Source organism: Tamandua tetradactyla, chromosome 15, assembly GCF_023851605.1.
Source record: "Tamandua tetradactyla isolate mTamTet1 chromosome 15, mTamTet1.pri, whole genome shotgun sequence".
NCBI lineage: Eukaryota > Metazoa > Chordata > Mammalia > Pilosa > Myrmecophagidae > Tamandua > Tamandua tetradactyla.
This window is the reverse complement of record NC_135341.1, coordinates 59,403,482-59,419,349: the sequence shown is the minus strand read 5'-3', so window position 1 is coordinate 59,419,349 and position 15,868 is coordinate 59,403,482. Positions and strand designations below refer to the sequence as shown.

The 15,868-nt window shown below is 39.6% G+C and overlaps 2 long non-coding RNA genes across 8 annotated transcripts in view; one reads left to right on the top strand and one right to left on the bottom strand.

The window, feature by feature from the left end:
* The window catches only part of LOC143657488 (uncharacterized), a 129,005-nt gene extending 113,926 nt beyond the window's left edge, over positions 1-15,079 (top strand). For 5 of the 6 annotated variants that reach the window (XR_013162870.1, XR_013162872.1, XR_013162871.1 and 2 more), the window contains 4 exons: positions 13,546-13,750; positions 13,892-14,023; positions 14,132-14,357; positions 14,944-15,079. This is a non-coding gene — a long non-coding RNA (uncharacterized LOC143657488). Of the gene's footprint in view, positions 1-13,545; positions 13,751-13,891; positions 14,024-14,131; positions 14,358-14,933 lie in introns of all 6 variants that reach the window. The other variant, XR_013162869.1, reaches the window with a different exon arrangement.
* Positions 1-15,868, bottom strand: part of LOC143657487 (uncharacterized) — an 80,481-nt gene that overhangs the window by 20,984 nt on the left and 43,629 nt on the right. The gene's annotated exons all lie outside the window — the stretch shown is intronic.

The following is a 15,868-nucleotide window of genomic DNA, read 5'->3' as shown; positions in this document are numbered from 1 at the left end:
TTTAATTCCACTAAAATGCAATTTCCATGAGGGCAGTGACCATGTGTTATTCACCAAAGTTTCTCCAGAGGCTAGCACAATTCTTGGCACTTTAGAGTCACTTAATAAATAATGAAACCAACCATTTAGTATATAATAAATACATGTTTCTTTGCCATGCTTCACCCTTTTTACTTGAAAATCATTTTGATAGAGAACATGAAAACAAAATAATTGTTCTGCACCTTCTCTATAATGAACATTAACTGTATAATTAGAACCAGCTCTTCCTTTGGTTTTCTTTTTGTCTTCAGTTTAAAATAGAAGGATTTGTAAAAGAAAAAAATCTTTGTTTCTTCATATTTTCCTCCAAATCTTTTGTCTTATCCTTCCTGATACTTTGTATGAATCCTTCACATTGGGCTTTTTCCGTCTTTAAACATACCCTTGTAAAATAAAAGCTCATCATAGAGGTTCCTGTGCAGCCACTTTAGTATTACTGTTTTTAAGTCTATTTCTATTATGTTCATGGGGTTGTTTATGATAATGTTTCCAGAATTTCCCTTTTTAAGAATCTTCTGCTGCATTTGAGCCACCTTCCTTCTTGTTTTCAAGTCATAATGTCATAATTCTATTTATTTTTGTATGAGAACTAAGCAGCTAAGAACTTAAGGTTTCCCAGCATCCTTAGCCTACTGGACAATGGTGTCCCTAGATATTGACCTCTTTTCCTAGTTTTAAACTTATCTTTGTTCCTCACCTCAAGAGGCCTTGGCCTATAGTATATGAGCCAGGCATTTCCCTGCTTCTTCATGGATTATACTGTATTTGTTGAATGCCTCTTACGTGTCTGTATGAATCAGTATTGCCTCTTTAATTGTAAGTACCTAGCAAAAGACAGATGTCAGAATACCTGGCATAGTGCAGTTCCTTTGGGCAAAAATATTTGGGGATGTTTGCATGTGTGTGTATGTGTTCGTGTAAAGAAAACATTATATTTGCATATTTTTGACTGCAGAACCCTGAAATAGACTTGGATTTAAGTAATTCCAAATTCTTTTAAAGCAGTGAAACATCCGTGAGCTGTGAGAGACTGTGACTCAGGGAAGCACCTGCCAAAGGGTGTAGAATAAACCCGAGCATAGTGTATAGAGTGTTTCCCTAACATAGTCATGGAACTACTTTCTAAATTAGAAATTAACTTTCAGAGATTCCACAAAGTTTGCCATATCTGTAGACCGCCTGTTTTCTCCTTTTTTGCAAAGATCATGAAAAGAAGAGGAATTGGGAAAAATGAAAAGGGAATATTCTGTGCTAAGGAGCAAAGCAGACAGGGGAAATGCACTACGCCAAGCCTTTTGCTTGTATTGACCCACTTAATTCAAACAGCAGCCTCTTTGAAGTAAAATTATTATGTCAAATTTTCATTTGAGGGACCTGAAACACAAAGTGGTATAATAAGAGGAGACAGTGCTTTAGGTGTTCTTCATGTAGCTTCCAGGTAGAGCTCTGCCTTAGTCAAGAGGAAATGGAGGTTCCAGGAAGCTGATTTGTCTAGCTTCTACCAGTAAGAGCATGGCAGACCCAGGGCAAAAGTAAAAATTTAAATATGAAGGTCACATGGAGATTTGACACTCAGGATATAATTCTGGACAGACATTTTTGAGCAAAGATTCCCACCCAACACACACACACACACGCACACACACACACACACACGCACAAGCACATATCTGTACTCAAAGACAAGAAACTTGGTATAGCATGAGGCCTGCTCAAGTTTGCGTTTATGGTTATGCCTAGAATGAACAGTGACTGATTACAGGGTATAATTTGTGAAAACGGCACCTAACTGTACCTAGGTGTTTGTATTTCTTTTGCTATTGCTCTATATATTGCTTTAGTAAATATAAAGGTAATTGTTCTTAATAAGAAATTCTATGTTATGGGACTATGCTGTTTATATCTTTGTGTTAGTGTATGAAGTCATTGTTAAGTAACCACTGCTCAGCTTTTAACTGGATATCTGAATTGTAAACATAGTCTTTAGGAAGAAATAAATAGCTTCATTTTGTAAACTCATGCCTATAAAATGACAGTAAACTTCAATGTAATTAGCACTTATGCTCTGATTAGGAACATATAAACCTGCCAAAGAATCTTTATCTAGAAATCTGTGGCCTAAATATTCCACTATTTGAGCTCAGTGGACAGAGCTTCCATCTCTGAGTAATCTGAGATTAATCATTGAACCACTCTCTATTTCACTTGCAAAAATGGATGTAATCTTTGCCCCTTGCCAGAGTTCAAATGGAATATGAAGAATGAAGTCTTTGAAGCTCCACAGAACATATATAAATAATCATGTTAATTGAACACTCTTCTTGGGCAGATATATGGGCCCTGGGATTTGACAGGTTCCTTTTCATCTCCATTACCTAGGATAGAAATTCATAAATCCCATTCTAACCAGCTGTATGTTAACATCTTCAGCAGGATCCTTGATAGATCTGCCAGCCTAGATGAATGTGATTTCTAACCAGCTTCATATTCCAGTTGTGTAACAAACTAGAAGGGTGAGACAAATCCAATTTGGGCTCTTCACTTTGCCAAGCATAGTAATGAATTCATCTCCAATTTCTTCTGTGAGAGCACGGAGAAGAATTTTAAAAGATTGAAGTATTTTTAAATGATGACCAGACATAAATTTGGGTCATAATTCAATTCATACCTGCTTTTGCTAAGTTGCCTACTAAGTATGGAACATTCAGTTAGGTATTTGTTAAGCAAATATTTCCAAATGCTAACAATACTTGGTCTCTTCTTTCAAGGAGTTTCCGGTGCAGCCAAAGAGAAGAAAGCCTTACATATTGATGAATAATGAAAATAAACTGTGGCAAGGCAGAACACATTGCCAAGGGGAAACTAATGGTCGAATCAGGGATAAATAGATAGAGAAGATGATTTGAAGAAAGCCTTGAAGGCTAAAAAGTTTATTATTGTTATTTCTGCAGTTTTAGTTTGTAGCTAAGGGTCTACTTAGATGAAGATAAAATGCCAAACCCAGGTCATTCATGAATGGACCTGAATGGATCAGATCAGTGATTGACCTCTAGTGAGTATTCATTAAATTTTTAAACAACTGGGAAACTTGAGAATGTGAACAAAGGAGCAGAAGAAAGGAACTCTCTGAGAAAAGGACAACATTTGTCTACAGGTCTTCTAAGAGTCTAATCTGGGACAGGTTAAATGGTGATGCTATGTGTGTTTAATATAGACTATCTGAATAGATTCATTTCAACATGGTGGTGTTGGAGCCTGGGTAGGAACTTTATGGCAAAAAATGGGACATTTCAGAGGATAAATCCTTACTGGAGAGAAGATGTGGAGAATAGAAGAGTATGAAGGATATGAAGTGCAGATTTTAGATGGGGGATGATGAACACATTTTAACAAATAAGGTTCTATTTTCAGGTTTACCTTTAAAGGAAACTTCATACTTTTGAAATTTTCTTTTGTTGATTCTTTGCAATACTGCCTCTTAATTCTGGTTTCATTTTATGCAACTTTGCTTTCTAAAAAATAATGATGGATTCCTGAACATTTTACTTTGACATAAGCCCTCTGTACCTAAATAGCGACTTGGGATAATTGTGTGGCTACCTAAATAAAATAACATTCTTTTTGTGCAGACATCAAACATATTACTTGTGATCATGAGAGATGTTGGTTTTAGGAGCATCATAGAAAAAAAGAACAAAATTTCCATTTTACATAATGGATCTAAATGCAGGTCAATTGTTTTAGTGTCCTAAGTGCTAAAACAAATACCAGACAATGGGAGTGACCTACCAAGAGCAATTTATTGCCTCATGGTATCAGAAGCTAGGAGGCTTTCTTCCTCCCTGAATCAGTGTTTTCTTGCTGGTTAGCAATCTTGGGGTTCCTGGGATTTTCTGTCACATGGTAATGCACTGTACATAGCAGTGTGTCCTCTGCTTTCCTTTCTTTCCTGGATTCTGTTGATTCCAGTTTCTGACTGCACCCATTCGCTTCTCTCTCTTCATCTGACTTTCTTTCTGCTTATAAAGGACGCCAGTCATCTACATTAAAGTCCAACTGATTAAGTTGGGCCACACCATAAATGAAATAACATCTTGAAGAGATCCTATTTGCAATGGCTTCACGCTCACCAGAATGCAAACCAAGACCAAGAACCTGTCCAAATTGGGGTACATGATTCAATTCCCAACATCATTTCATACAGTAGATTTTTTTTTTAAGGAAACAAAATTGCTTAGTTCTTTGGGTTTTGTTGAAAAGTTTATGCTATTATTTGGACTGTCTTATGGAGAAAATCTGTAAATGCCCCCTCCCCAATTTTATCAATACATTAAGATACAGTGATGTCAACTGCATCAGTCATTAGCTACAACAACAAAATGATACCAGCTTTCTGTTAATATTGGCTAATATTGGTAAAACCAATACAGAAGAAGAGCCCATTATGAACCAAGATTTTAGTAAAAACTAGAACTTCATGGAGAAGTTTACTGGCCAGCACTGAAGAAACTTATTTCTTAATTCTGAAGTTGCTGCCTACTAGCAGAGCCTTGAATAAACCATGTTTTTCTCTGGGTGTCGGTGTCCATGTCAATAAATTTGAATATGCATTTTTGGTTATAAACAATAATAGCAACAAACACTTATTGAACACTTACTCTGTATCAGGCACTATGCCAAGCCTTTTGCTTATATTGACCCACTTAATTCAAACAACAGCTTCTTTGAAGTAAAATTATGTCAAATTTTCACTTGAGGGACCTGAAACACAAAGTGGTATAGTAAGGCAGGCAGTGCTTTAGGTGTTCTTCATGTAGCTTCCAGGTAGAGCTCTATCTTAGTCAAGAGGAAATGGAGGTTCCAGGAAGCTGATTTGTCTCGCTTCTACCAGTAAGAGCATGGCAGACCCAGGGCAAACATTCAGTTTTCTTTACATCAGGCTGAAACCTTTCCACTACACACTGTCTATATTCAAATCATTATGAAAGGGTAGACATTTTTCACATGAAGAGTTTTATCTGTAGAATAAACATATTTATTTAGCAGTTTGTGAGCTGAATCTGGCCCATTGAACTTTCTTCTTTGGTCTGTCTGGTAATTAAAAAATAAAATTTTAGTTGCCACCATTTTAATGTTGGGAAGTTTCCCATAAATGATCTAGATAGCTAGCTTCTCATGAAAAATGGAAAGACCAAGCGTCCCTGGCTGCTCATCCCTCATGGCCCCTGACCACTGGAAATGAGTTAGGCCACTGACCATTGGAACTGAGTCATGGGCTCTCAGGATTCACACAGTGGCCACTTGCCCAGCCCCTCTTCACTTATCTATGTTGTCTCTAGGGCCTTTGTGTTTATATGAGTTTGTGATCCCCAGGTTGAATTAAAGACTTATAATTCTCAAAATCAAGGAAATTGAAGGTTTGCTGTTCAGCACAGCAAGTTCACTGTTCTACTTGGCTTCTTCCTCATGATGTCCTTGGGAATGAGGGGTGCAGTGATGTGACTTCTCTTATGAAGGGTTTTTACAGACAGAACCTTTCTTCAGTGTAAGAGTGACATTTCAAATACGGGAAGATGAGCTGAGTCACAATTGCCTGTGTCACATTTGGGTTTGATGCTGGCACCGCGTGTGTTTGCCCTGGTTGAGTAATCTGTTTACAGCTGGGTAGGCCACACACAGACAAATGTGAGCTCTGTTTAGATTCATTTCCTGCCTGGCAACTTGGTTCTTCTGGGTTGTGGCTTTGGAACAGATTGAAAGATTGGAAATTTACTGGTATAGATTTGGATGCAAAAACTCACTTGGACATATGTTGGGAGCTGGCCTTAATAACATTATTTGGGCTACAGCAAAAGGATCTTTCTCACTGGCAGCTCCGGTGGATCAGAGCAATTGCATGGGGTTATGTCTGATATGAGATGTTTAATCTAACAATATATTTAATATTCCCATTTTCCAGATGAGAGAATCAAAACCCAGGATTGTCTAAAATTATATTAGCTAAGTTTTTTCCCCATTATATATCACAAATACCTTCCAGTAATTAGTAGAACTTCCTTTTGTTCCTTTATGTGGCCTTTGAAGCACTTTATCTATGAGCCAAGCAACGATCAGTACTATTCCAAGGACTTTGAGGAAGGACAAATGGGTCCACCATTTCCTATGACTAGCAGTCTACAATGGACCAGGAAGGAAGGGATTAAGTTTAGGAGACTGAAAACCCTAAGGACTTCTGTGTGCTTTGTCCTGTGGGCTAACCACAGAGGCTTCCTTGGGCCTATTTCCCCATTGTGATAAATTCTTGTAGTATTAACATCAATGAACTTCATACATATTTTCTTACATTTTAAGATCTCCTTCAGAGCCCTCATATGGAGCTAGGAGGAGATAGGGATGCTAGAAGTCATTTAACAAAATTGTCTTCTTTTACTATCCCTTCCTAGCTAGCCACCCTCCCACATCAACAATTAGGTAACATGTAAAAATGAGAGAGAGGAAAATGGTAAAAAAAAAAAAAAAAAAAAAAAGACTTTTGAAAAAACTGGATACCCTCCTGAGAAGCGGCCGAAGTGGCCGATTGACACAGGGACATTTATCTGTAAGCTTCCCCTGGATACCTGAGAGGCCAACTCCAGGTTTGCAAAATATCTCCTTATTGCAGTGAACATCAGATATTTAAACAACAGCAAAAACCAGTCACTTTAAGCCAGTCTCCAGTACTCTGCGAGGCATTATGAAGCTTGCAAAGGGAGCATGCATTAGAAATGACTTTGGCCTTCAGGAAGTTTTTATTCCATTTACCAACGGCAAGAATATGTAAAAATGCTCAAATAGGGGCTTGCAGGCCTCTTTGAGACACTGACTATCAGCATCATAAAAACACTCGACACAATAAATACTCCTTTTTCGTACCTGATTAATAGCACCAGAGACTGTCAAGAACAAATGCATTTTTGGAGTGAGAGAAAAGAATTGCTATAAAACTAAGGTGAAAAGATGTTGAACTGCTGCAGGAGAGGAGACTGGACAGATTTAGAATTAACTTCAAATAAGACACACTTTACTAATCATACACATTAGATAGTTATAAGACTGCCAAGGAGTCGTATTTAATATTATAACTTGCTACAGGTCAAATGGCCAATGATAAGTTCAATAAAAATTTGAACACAATGTGGTATAGTATGGAACATTTTTAACATGGTTCTAAAGTGTCGGATGAAATCTTCCTTATGCATGAGTAAAAACTTCCCAACATATGATACCATTTTCAGGTTATAATGGCACTCATGCATACAAAGTACCCAGAATGCGGGCAAATCAATGGAGTGTGTTTCCTTTATCCATTTTGTCTTGGGTTCTCTTTTGGTAGATATGGAGCTTTTGAAAGTGACTGTAATTAATCATCCCGTTGATATTGTATTTCTCATGTGTATATGAGAAAATTTAGCAGCAATTTTATACCATAAATAATGTGCAAAGCCTTTGGAATTGACCAGAGCATCTAGAACTTCATTCTGAGACATGATTGTTCTATGTACCTTATGTAAATGATTATTTGTTTTCTGAGTAAATTTAACTGACTGTCAGATAAAGCATCTCTATGTAGATGGGATCAGGAGTTAGAGAAGATGGTGAGAGTGTGCTGTGCTGTGTGTACCTTCTTATTTCGTTCTGAAAGGTCTCTGGTTGTCATTGTGCTTCCTTACTGTGCCCTTCTTAATTCTGGCTGATTTTTTTTTCTGGCAGTTGTGACAGCTGTTTGCAATTCTGTAGTAGTTTCATTTCTGTCTGAATTACCCATTGCTCTGTCTGCTTGTCATTGCTGTGGCTTCTTCAAGCTCCCACGTGACAAGGAAAACAAGCACCACCACCACAACAAAACACTTAAGCCTGGATTCTGTGAAGGGCTAGACTATCTTATTCAGATTAGAATTATTTTTAGAAATCTTCTATAGAATTGAAAGTTTTCTCAATCAGCAAGATTTATGTAAAGCCATATGTTGGTGTGAATTCATCAGACAAAGCCGTAGGAATGTTCTTTTAGAGTTCTACGGTCTGTAGAAGACTAGATTCTGTGCCTTAAAGCCCTGGCAAAGTCTTTGTGAGGTACAAAGTGCATGAGGGCTCTGGCAGCTATTTGCTCTCGAGGCATTAGACTCAACCAGGAAGGGCTGAACTGTTTCAGTAAACTCGGTAAGCAGCCAAGTCAGGGATGTGGAGTGATCTGTTTAATCAATACCTTATCTTATTTGTCTGTTGTCAAGGGCTTAGAAGGTAATGCAACAAAATACTCAAGATCTGAAATAACACTATGTGTCATTTCACCTTTCTTTGATTCCAAAGGTCCTTTAACATCTTTGTGTCCTGAGAGAGCTACTTAATAAAGATTCCAGGTTGAACTGTCTGATAAACCGGTTGGATTCTATTTAGGAAGGGAAATAGGCAAGTGCAAAGACCAGAAAGTCCTCCCGACCCAAGAGGTGTTGGGGTGTGTGATCCTTAAGCCAATATAAGGACATTTGTATTTAGGGGTATTGTCTCTGCTAAATGCCCCATGAACCTTTTCTTCTGGAGTATAAGGTGTGTCAAGGTAGGGTCTCCTCTTTACTTGTTCTGGGCCCAACCCATTAGCACCCAGTTCTACAATACACTTTGAAGTGCTTTTAATAAATCAAATGGCTACTGATTTATTAAATGGCCTGGATTTTTAGACAAGATCCTATGGGGATGGGCCTCACATTGGTCTCTCCAGCTTATATAGGCTAGTTTGCCTTTGGCTGGACTGTCACTCAGAATTAGTCTACGATGAATACCGGGTGACATAGTGTCTTGTACCATATTGGTCTAGAGGGCTTAGCATATGCCAGATGACTCTGGTGTCCTTAGAGCCCTGTCTCAGTGCCAGCTTCCATTCTGAGCTTCCAGACTCATCCTTCAAAGAGTCGAATGCAACATCACAATTTTCTTCTCTTAGGAGCTTCCTCACCCTTGACAAGCCTATGAGACAGACCTGACCTCTATGGCCTTTTGTCTGTCAGCCCTAATTGAATATTCACTCTGTATAGCATCTTGCCAGGCAGCATGGAGAATTACAGAAGAAGGAGTAGATTCACTCCTGGCCTTTGAGCAACATATCAACTTATAGGATAGACAGAACCAGCAAAATCAAAATGCATGCAACCACAGATGTCTCCTCAGTATATATAGTTATTTATTTCCAAATCCAATAACTGTAGCCTGGAAATATGTGCATGTGTATAATATATATATATTTGTGTGTGTATGTACACATCCATATATTCATACATAAAGTTAAAGCATTTGTTAAAATGACTGGGTTCTGGGACCTAGCAAGAGATAATTGTCTACTAAGTTTTAGTCCACCAGAATCAGCCCCTGAGAAAGGCTTTAAGAGCAAGTAGTTTATTTGGGAATTATGGGATGCCCCAAAAGAGAAGTAAGAAAGGAAGATAGGCAAAGGACAGCAGCCAATAAAGAGCGTTTCATTGAGTCAGGTATGACTGGAAACAGCTGGGGCTCAAGCTTATGAGGAAATTCTGGAGAATGGTTTAAAACATCTGCCTCAAATTATCCCCCAGACTCGTGTCAGTTGCTAATTGAGGACTCCTCTCAGGGCAAAGTTAATTCCACATACATTCCCGGACAGCCTTACCCAGAGAGAGTAATTTTGCAGAATGTCTTTAGGCAAAGAGATGCAGCTATTGACAGTTGGAGTTGGCCTTGGACAGGCTGGAGGGATAAAAGCAGGCCAGCCCCTATTACATCTGCCAGCAGTAATGAGAGCAGTGGTTTGGACAGAAAAGGTGAGAGGGATTTTGAACAATAAGGACATCACTGCCTGTGTAGACCTGAAAGCAACAGTGAATGACATTCAAGCCAGAAGCAATAGGCTTGCTTTCACAAGTTCCCCCAAAGGGCTATGCCAAAGTGACATGGGGAAGATGGTCCAGGCTCCAGCTGAAGCAAACTGAAGGTAGGAGCAATTTGTAGTATGAGGATCTGGTTGTGATGAGTTAGGATGCCCAGTGGTCCACTAGACGTCTATCAGGTACAAATTGTGTTGGGGATAGTGGGTGGTTTAGTATTGCTATGGATCATGGGACACTCACTGAGTTTGCATGTTGTCCTGCTGCAACTAATAGGAATCATTTCAGATGGAGAGAGTTGAATGTCATTAGAGATGTTATGGCTCAGCGTGTCCTCTTTTAACTCATCTAGGTGGAAGAGGCAGCCTATAACCAACAAGCAATGGTGGTTTCATCCTGTATGTCCTATTATATTTGTACAGGATAGGACTCACAGCAGGGGTGGGATGGTTAGAGCGCATAGAATATCATCTTCTCTTGCATGGTATATACCTTCTCTAGAGAGTTGGCAAATGGGGAAGGTAAGCCTGTCAAAGGCTGCAGCACTGCAGAGAATTCTTATTTATCTGACAGAGATTAGTTGTTCACTTATGCTATACAAGGTCTCAAGAAGGCTTTAACAAATACTCCCCTGCAAAGACTCCTGTGTGTTGATATTTATTAGTGTAAAAATGTGTTTTACATGGCTTTTAGCTGCCCAGGAGAATGTGCCCAGGAATAAGCTCTCAAAACGTGTGGCTCAGGGGTTAGTTGCTCTCTAATATATCAAATCACATGATCTGATGAACTCTAGGTCTTTATCCTTTCCTGTTTAGATGATAAGCAGAGATCTAGAACAGAAATGTTGGGATACATTAATAATTCATTGACAGCTTTCACCTGCAAAATTGTGTAGGATAATAATATGACATTGTCATACATCCTTATGTACTCAGTAATATAGTTTTCTCTATGGAAGAGTGAGGGGGTATTTCAGGCTGGGTCCCTTCAGGAGACAGAAACAGCACTAGTTACTTTAGCAGATGGAATTAATATAAAGAGTTGTTGACCTGCTATTAGACAACCAAAGACATGAAGGTATACTGAGGTATCTCCAAGGTGGTAATTGCAGGAAGCAGCTACCACACCTAGGCCTGGGGGATCCAAGGGAAGTGTTTGGGAGCTTGGAGGAGGCACTTTGTGGCACAGGAACCCAGACCTCTGAGGAAGGGGCACTGGCCATTGGCTGTGCTGGTGTCTCTGGAGAGGGCACTATGAAACTGGTTCTGGAAATGTAGATAAACTACATACTGGAACCAACCTATGATGCTAGACCCAACTGTTACTGCCAGGGTGAAAAGGTATTGCTGGGGCATAGCTGATGGAATATGAAGACCAAGGAGCCAGTTCCCTCTCTCCTGCTGCCTCCAGTCACACTCTGACACCCCCTACTGGCAGCGCCTGGCAAGGTGCCAGCTGGTCAAAGAGAAATTTGACCTGTAGAGTCCCAAGGCCATGAAGCAGGGTAGGTTTGGAACTGAGCAGCAATAAGTTAAAAATCAATGGAGTGAGTGAGTGTAAGTGAGAGAGAGAGAATGTGAGCACACTAGCTAGAACAAGAATTTATATATGGCTGGCAGTAGGGTGATTGTTAGTTATAAAAATAATCAGAATATTGACCTGCACATGAGGACCCAGGCTCTGGGGAAACTAACTTTAAGGACCCTTATTTTGGGGGTGTGTGGCAGGGAGTGAGGGGGAGAGTTATTTTCTGAAGTAAAGCCATGGGCATTGGGGGAAGTTGTGTATCAACACTACAATCACACTATGACTATGAGAGCTTGTGGAGTTGAGAACGATCGATTTACATCTCTCCTCTCAAGCCTACTCTGTGACATGCGCACATACTGAATGGGATACAGGTGGAAACAATTCTTCCCCCTGCTATTTATATTATTACTTTCTCTTCCTCCCTCCTCCTGCACTCTCAGCAAGCACAGAGAGAGAGAGTGATTCACATAAGATATGTGTATGTGATAGAACTTCACCTCAGTGTACCAGGGCTTGGTTAAACACTGTATCTCATGTGCTTTCTTAATTGATGATCACCTGGACCCTAGAAATGGTATTATACCTACTTAACAGACAAGAGATCAGATGTAAAGGAAGGTTAAGTAATGTGTGATAGGCAGAGCCAATGAATGCTAGAACCCAAATATCAAGCTCAAGTGTATCTTGCTCCAAAGCCTGTGCTCTATTCTCTCCAGCCTGAAGGTTCTACACCTGACTTCATGTCTAGGGAGAATCATGTCATTTCCAACAGCAGAACTAGGGTCCTGAGCATGTTGGTCTCCAAGATGCAATAGACCTGCACTTTCCAATAAGATAGCCAGTAGACTTGTATGGCTATTAAAATTTAAATTAATTAAAATTAAGTAAAACTTTAAAATTCAATTCTACAGTTTCTCTACTCACATTTCAAGAGCTCAATAAGTAACTCTTATGTAAGTATGGGCTGTCATATTAGGATAGAACTGTTATTGCAGCAAGTTCTGCAATAGACCAACAGTGAGTGAAGAACATGACTCCAAACTTAATTTTGAAACCTACTTCTGCACCTTACTAGTGGTGCATTAAAGGTCAGACTACTTAACTTCTCTGTGCCATAACTGCTGCATCTGTAAGATGGAGCTAGTTGAGACAGCTCTTCATAGGTTTCAGGTGAAGATTAAGTGAGACACTTTTTGTAAACTACTTAGCATTGTTTGTGGCACATCATGAGATCTCAATATGGTTTACCTAAAGGGAGAAAGATTTCTTAGCTCTAACATTATGTGATTTTCTAAATACTGTCATCTCCTTTTACCTCCTTGTATTTTTATTTGGGGAACATGGGAAAACATTTGAAGCAGGATGAGGGGGACCTGACCATTTATATTTGGAGCACTTTATGTAGGCAAGGAGTCCTATTATTAATTCAGTGTTCACACTTCAATTCTCTACAGACAAATGCACCTACTTATCATGTATACCCAAGGCAGACCACTCCTACCACCTCCTACCCCTTAGTATGTCACTAGGAGTTGGGTTTATTGAATAAGCTACTCTTGAATGATCCTCTTTGTATTACTTAGAAATCCTCCAAAGTACTGTGATCTCCAGCCTGTATACTTTACTGGTATACTACCTATACTGTGTTCCAGGGAGACAGGTTCCATGGAGGACAAAGAGATAGCCCTGGGCTTTCCATGAGTTTTGGGAAAGGAGGGTCACCAATGGAGCCAGGTATGTCTCACTCCAGGTCTGCAGTTCGTCTGCTCCGGGCAGGAAGCCTGGCTGCCAGAGAGACTTTCGTCAGGATCTGAATAATGACTTAAGAGTCAACCAACCATGCTAGATTGAACCAAAAGGCATGGACCACAGGACTGGAGGAATCTTCCTGGAGTTTTTAATCACTTATTGGGCAGTTAATAGTGGGCTGACTTGAACATTGTACCAACTAAAGAGAAGACCAGGAGGTTAATACCCACCCCAATCCTGGCTCCCTGTCCTTTCCCTGATCATCTCCCCAGAGCAAAGAAGGAAGGAGGATCTCCTGCTAATTTTCAACTGCGTTTTGCTCTCTGTTATGTAGTACTTCAGTGACAGGATCCACTCAGGAGAGTTGGGGCAAGGCTGGCTAAGTTTCTCAAGGAGCTGAGTTTTGAGATCAGGTGCCCGAATGGAATGATGCTTCTCGAACTTTCAGACCTTTGAGACTTCTGGGCGGTTTTAGAAATCTCTTCAAGCCTCCTGTCCAAGATACGACTGCCTAGGGGAGTTCCAGGGAAAGGTGGCAGGTAGAGTATCCTTTCTGAGTTTATTCTCTCGTCCTCCATCCCCTACTTTCCCTGTGTCCATGTTGCTCTGTTGTATCACCCCTCCTGAAGATTCTATAGACCATTGATGCGATGGTATTTATTTTATGTTTTTGTCAACAGAGATATGATGTACTACAAGATGATGGACACTACAATGAGCTCACTATAGGATCTTGAAGATTCCAAGCCACTGGCTGTTCTGAAGCACAGGCAACCCTTCCAGTGAAGCTGCAGGAAGCAAGCTAGGAGGAGGTGAGGAACTATCGAATCTTGCTTCTTCCCCTTGACTCCATCAGCCTTAGGCTATGAGCTCATTTATGCCCATGCCTGATGGGCTTTTTCCTGTATATCCCTCTCTAGGCCCTGCTTTTTTGCCAGAATATGGACCACCCTTTCAGATGACCTGGAGAGCTGCTGAAGGACGATGAGGAAGACAGAAACACAGCAGTGGAACTACAAAACCTTTGGTGTGAAATTCAAGCAAAGCATCCCTGCAGACTGGGGCTCACTGAGCTACACTAATGAATTGGATTCTTTTTGTTTTGCCATCACCTCCATAATACCGAGTCCTGGATGCTTTTGACTGGTTGGCATTCTTCCTTTATTTCTTTTTTTTCTTTGTCTTCTCTCAGCCTTGGAAATTATAAGAAAGGAATTGCTTTAAAGAGTATAATTCTGTGCTGAAATTACTCTTGTTTATGAACAATTTCTGTCTTTAGAGATTCTCAGAATTGTGACCCCAGGTTATCTACTAAATGGCGCTGTGTGGTTTGATTTGTATAGTACTGATACTTAGATTAAAAATACATTTTTTTCCTTCTTTTAAGTTTAGAACCAGTTAATGATCCAAGTCACATTTGCTTAGCTACTGAAGTGGTCTCAATGAGGTATCACTTGGAGTTGAAATATAATCAAACATACATTATACCTGGGACTCATGTACATTATTTGATATATATTTTACACTACAAATAAATGCAAACTTTGTAGTTTGAAATTTAATTCCTGTCTGATCCTGTACCTAGATTGATGAAGAAATTATAAAAATCAAAAGTAGCTTCAAATACCCTGAATGTAAGCTATTCAACAGTAAATGAACAGTTTCAAAATGCCATTTTCTAAAACAAAGCAGGAATTTGAGATCAGCTCAGCTCATCAACAGTGTTTTTCAGGTCTGCCTGTGGATCTGCCCATTTTGGAGGAACTGGAGAACAAAGTGTGGTATTGTGATTGGGTTTATGGAAATTGTGGTGCTTCTGACTCACGGTCTGTAATTGTTCCTGCCTTCCAATAAAACACCTTCAGTTGACCCAGAAACAAGGTCTCTGTCAATTTACTGCAAAACTGTGTCTTCAGTGCCTTCATAAGAATGTCCAGTGTAGATCTAAGAGTGGGTGTCCTACTAGATAGCTTAGCTGGATGCAATACTATTACTCTTGCAGAAACGTCACTGGAGCTCTGTCTATTGTCTACACATACAGTCAGAGAGTATGAGTAATTTCTCTACTCTTATTATAGCCAACTGTAGAAGTCCATGGTCATATCCTAAACCTGCTAGGCAGATGAACTGCCATTTGCCATCATTCTCTAATTCTGGGATCCCTACTTATTTCTGTGAGATGCTAGGACAAGCCACAAATTCTCTTAATCTCAATTTCTTCATCTATAAAATGGGGATACTGACACTTCCTAGAGTTATGGTGATGCATGCCTATAAAGAAACATCACATGATGGGACTTCACAGATTGTAAAGGCACTGTGACATGGCAGTACTAGATGAATGATGATTATTTGATTTGTTAATAAAAAGTTGAAAAAATCTTTTAATTTCTTATGGTAAGCCTTTGATTGAAAACACTGTGTAATTTCTGATTAGCTTCTTAGTCCTTCTTGCTTTAAGCCATTGGAAAGAAATGGGAAGATTCATGGGACAAAAGTCAGGAGAACAAGATCTGCCACCCCCTACCTTGACAGTGTAGTCAAATACTTTAGTACCTGAATTCCTTCTTCTGTGAAATGGAGCAGATGTTTACCCCCTCATGGAGATGATATTTTCACAGAAAGTGAAATTTACTGTGCACATAGATGTATGAGAC